A 5,533-nucleotide genomic window follows, 5' to 3' on the forward strand; every position below is an offset into this window, starting at 1 on the left:
TGTAAGCGGCACTCTTACTGTAAATGGATAGACAGACAGAAACAGGTATTCACCTACTGATGCACTGCACGCATTATTCATACGAAATGCATTTGAGGGAAGGTGATGTCAAACACAAAAAGACATTGTCAGTAATCAAGGATTCTTTGAGTCACACACTGATGCACTGATCACACACTGATGCAGGCCCCTTACACTCTCTCCCTTGCACCATTTGCTTGTCACAGCAGTGTTGTTAACTGGCTAGTGGTGAAATGTGCTCACCACCAGGGCTTTGACTTCACTCGCCATTAACATTGACTGCATGCTGCTTGTTTCACATTATGTGTGTGACCTTGAGTAACTACTTGCTAGTCTTAGTACACAAAGGGTTCACCAAATATTTTTCCCTCTGCCTGTGTAGCTTTACCTATATCTCAATGACACACATGTCCCTTTGTGGACTAGTTGGTGTCTTTGGCTCACAAAATCCAATATGTTGTATTTACTCCAGACCCCAACAGACATACAACACACATGTTGAACTCAGTGCATTTATTCACATGTGCAAAATTGTTTGGAATTACAGGCACAGTTCTTTCAGAAACAATCCCAACGGTTTTTTTGAGCCATTAGATGTCAGTCACAGTCCATGGGGGGGGGGGGGGGGGGCACACTGCACAGGACATGTGAAGTAAAGGAGTGTTTCAGTGAGGAAAAGTATGAACGAATTGCCAATAAGTAAGGTAGGCCACATTGACATTCCAAAAATAGGTGAGATCAACAGGCGTGACAGAAAATTGAGGAGAGTACCATTTGAGAAGTACACTGGGATGTTCATCATGTGTGGGCAAAGGGGAAACTGTCAATTTGTGTAAGAGAAATGCTACTGGACAGATTTACGTTGAAAAGAGCAGAAGTCTACATCTTCCCGATGGCGTCTCCTCCATTAAGGTGGAGGAGCATCGCCCACTGCTTTGAGGAAGTGTAACTAAAGAAAAAAATTAAATTATAATAGCTCAATGTTATTATCATTTTATTTGTTCCTGCTGCTTTGCTGCGGGGCAGGCGGGGCTGCTCTGCTCTCCGAGCAGGACATGTGAGGAGTGGTTTGCCCACTTCAAGTGCACATGAATTTTTGGCCCCGTTCCCCCTCCCTCCTGCCTTCGCACCCTACCCCGCCACTCCCGATCCCTTACGGCTGCCACTGCATCTTTCTCCTCCGATGTGTGTGGTGTTTTTCCGTGATGGGGATGTTATAGGTGACAGAGGCAAAGGAGGTACACACACATCAGGGGCTGAAGATGTGGAGCCCCTGTCTGCAGCATCCTTTCCCTGTGGCAACAAGTGTGGCAGCAATGTACTGAGATAAGCCTGCTGGTTTGCCAGCACAGCAGTAACATCACAGTGGAAGGCATCCATGGTTTCAATGTATGTTTCCTGCTTATGTTCCATGGACTCCTGGATGATGTGGATGGCCCCCAGCTGTTTGGCAACCTCACTTGTGCCACTTCGGCAGGCCAGTTAATCATGCCTCAGCCTCATGACACCAGCAATGTTAGCTAGGAACTGGTCGAGCCCACAGAGCGGAGGGTAGGTGCATCTTATAGCGACCATGTGTCCTAATTTGGACTGAGACACCTATGGACCGCATCTAGGGTGCCAGCCACAGTGCCCATCCCCACCTGCACCACATCTACCATCTACCGTTTGGCTCCCACAGAACAATGTTTGAATTTTACTTGAGGGTCTTCAGAGTCCAGGCCCTTGGGTGGGCTGGCAGGTGGTGGTTGTTGGGTAATGGGTGGATCCTCTGGAGACCCTGTAACGCTGTTGGCCCTTCCCAGAACCAAGATGGTGTTTCAAAGGAGGCCAGAGTTTGCCAGATAGTCTCTTGGTCAAGAGGTTGGCAGGCTGTCATCCTCAGCCAGATTGTCAACCCAGACAGGCAGCTGGCTGTGAATTGTAGGTACTTCCTCTGCAATGGGATAGAGAAATGTTAATGGTGTTCTATATTAGATGTTTACATGAGTGATCTGAATGGCAATCTGACTTGCTAATATTTGACTTTCAATACAATATTGATGCATTATATGTCTGTTACACAGAGGTATAGAGTCCAAGTTTCAGATGGCAGTCTCTCTGCATACTTCATTCAACCACTTGTGACAAGGCTGACCTTTTGTCTCATGACACATATTGCAACTCAGTTATACACGTCACTGGGCCTACCATTCCTGGACATATAGGAAGATGTCAGGTCCACATCTACCAAAGTGATTTGCAGTCTTTTTCATGATTCATACGCTGTTTCTGTTTTGACATATTAACACCACAACTGGTCACATTCCGCCTGATCCTCAGGGTGCCTGCATTCCCTGTGGCCAATATTCAGCCCACTGCGCCTCTGCAGGTGATGATGGTCTGGTCATGAATTAGTTATGATCCCTCCATCTGGCTTTCAAACTATACACTAGGGCACTTGGTGTACTGTCTAGTATTTACATTGTGCATTCATGTGGGCAAGGGTTGATTTTGTAACACATATCCTGCACACTTCTACACATCCACCAACTTTGTTACACTAAGGAATGTGTGAGGGCACGTACTCACCATGTATTTCTTAATTGTGGATACTCATTTGCTTGATTGAATACATATTTTACTTCCTCTTTGTGGACAGTGGGCACTGTGTACCAGATCAGATATCGTGACAGGACCGAGGGGATGGGTCCTGTCACAATAGGTAGGTTGCTAGCACTGACACTCAGCACCGTTGATACTTGTCAGAGTTGGGTATCTGCATAGTACATCATATCCTGTGAGTCAGGAAGGCCTTCCCTGCCCTCCTCATTTTATTCAAGTGATTCAACTTAATGCCAATCAGTGATGTAACACAGATCATACATTGACTCTCATGTGATTACAACACCATCAATATGTGATAATATCCAGTGGACTGACATGGCTGTCAGTTATTGATGCAATGGCTCAAGCTGTACCTTACCAGGTAGTAGCGCTGAAATTGATGACATGTATCTACCCAAGTTTTCAACATAACTGGGCACATCCACCTCAGTCTCAAACCATCGATGTCTCCTCATTCAGCCACAGTGGCAGTTCAACCTACTCAGCCAGCACTTACAATGCACTGCACAACCAGGGGCCCACCATGGCCACACGTCATCTTTGATTTCAACACACATGGTCCTCTGGTGTGCATCACTTGCATTTACTCTGACTCAGTCAGATTTAGTAAATGGCATGAGTTCTGGTAGTCTCTACCATGGCAACTGACACATGTGTGGTCTCACCATGCACATCAGGACTGCTATGTGCAATGTATCATCATACCAGGTAGTGTACACGTGGCTCCTGGCATTTTCTTATGTGTTGATGCTTCACATACCCCACTCCTCATAGGGTAGCTGTTTCTCCTCTGACTAGTCCATGCCATTTGTTTGCTTTACAGTGCAGATTAATTTTGTGCTTCGGCCCAAGTAACAGTGGCCTCATGGTGCAAGATGGCCTGCATTGTCACCAGCAGGTTGTGTAGGGTTCATGTGTGAAGTGTCGTTCCAGTCCATGGGGCATAGGCATACATATTTACATGCAACTGACACCTGAGGTATATCACTTTTTGTGGCACACCGGCAGAGCAGGCTGCAGACCCATATCTATAAAGCCACACAAAGCCACTTTGCATGGCTTTTCATGGCCTTGTTGATATGGAGTAAGGCAAGAGAGAGCAAGTCGCTGCATTGCCTTACTCTGCACCTGGGGGGTGTACCATGGACGCTGCGGTTGGTTTTCCCTTGGATTTTGATGTATTTCCATATTTACAAGGATATGTACACCAGGGAGTGCATGAAAAAAACCTCCAGGGGTAGGGTAAAAGTTTTTTTTAGAAGAAAAATGCCCCTTCCTGCATAAATACCACCTGATTTCAAAACAGCCACCCTTGCGCCATGGTGCAAGGGTACCTGCATTGGTGCTAGGCAGCCATTTGCATGCCAGCAGAGTTTGAGAGGACATGAATGCATCATATCTCATAGATATAGCATATTCCTACCCTTTTCTTTTGACACAGGGCAGCGCAGCAAATTGACATGCATCGTTGCCCTGCGTCAAATTGTAGCCTGTAAGTGCCTCATTTGTGCAATCAATTACACGTGCCACTATACAAAGTTGGAACAGGACTGGTGCTGCACTTCATCTGAGCCTTTTAATGGGACATGATCCAGATTCCTGCACTTTGAAACTGCACACAGCACAGTGGAGTGCTGGGACGCAGCTGGGTGAACTGCACGACATGATATTTTTCCCCACATTGTCCCTTGTTAATATTTACTCTGCAGCTGTGGTTGTTCCTTGTGTGCTCTGCTGTCGTATCCTAGTACTCTAGACACCAACTTAGCTGGGATGACAGCTCCCACCCGCTTCTCCAAGACATCCAGCTCCTCCTGGGGCGCTGGGCTCCCTAATCTGGTCTGCATTGCTGTCTTCAAGTTATTGACAAGTTTCTCCTTCATCCAGTGTTTATAATCATGCCAGCCCTTCTTGCAGTCAGTGACAGTCCTCTTCACTTGTCCTACACTTTTCATCTTCTCCATGATAGACTGCCAAATGGCCTTATTCCTCCCTAGTGGCAATTTGGAGGTGACTAAGAGCTGATGTTGATGCTCCTTCACCTCTATGATCAAGATGTCATTCTCTTTTTCACTGAAGTTGGAATTCTTCTTCCCCTGGAAGTCTGTCTAGACATCCTGGCTAGTATAACTGGGGGTTTTGTCCTTGCTTCTGCAGCCTGATCTCTGATCCAGGGCTGCCTTCTGTAAAGTGTGCCATTTGTCCCCCTGGTGTGTCAGTTTTTGTACTTTTTTGACACATTCCGCACTCATAAGTGATGTAGGGTCAAGTCAAGTCAAGTCAAAAACTTTATTCGGAAACATGTAAATCATGTCCATAAAAGTACATAACAATACATACACTACATGTTAAAAGAAAAAAATACACTTGACAATCGCAATCCGCTAAAAATACAGTAAGATACATATACATGTCAGATGGCACACTTTTTTTTTTTTTTAAAAACGGTTCAAATAAATAAATTACTTTAAAATTGTTGACTTAAAAAATCATGCTTTTCCTAGAGCTAATGGCCCTGAGTATATAACTAGCCGTATAAAAACAGATGTCAGGGTGATGCAAATTAAAAAGTAACTTCATTGCCGCTTTAATAGTTCTTGCTCCAAATTTAATAAATATAGGTTTTAAAAAGAATTTACGATATTCACTGTACAGGTTACATACAAGTAGAAAGTGCTCTGTGCTTTGTTCTGAAAAGTTGTCACACCGACATGGACCTATAGGGCGCATCTTAATCTCAGGAAATGCAACCAATAGGTGGGCCGTACCCATCCTCATCCTGGTGAGGACAAACCGATGTTGCCCTTTGGTCACCTGGGGGAGGTAGGGATGTAGGCCCACACATTCGTTCAATTGATTATAACGTATACAGGTGGAAAGTTTGAGATCATCCATAGCTCGTCTT

This window comes from Lissotriton vulgaris, chromosome 7 (genome assembly GCF_964263255.1).
Source record: "Lissotriton vulgaris chromosome 7, aLisVul1.2, whole genome shotgun sequence".
NCBI lineage: Eukaryota > Metazoa > Chordata > Amphibia > Caudata > Salamandridae > Lissotriton > Lissotriton vulgaris.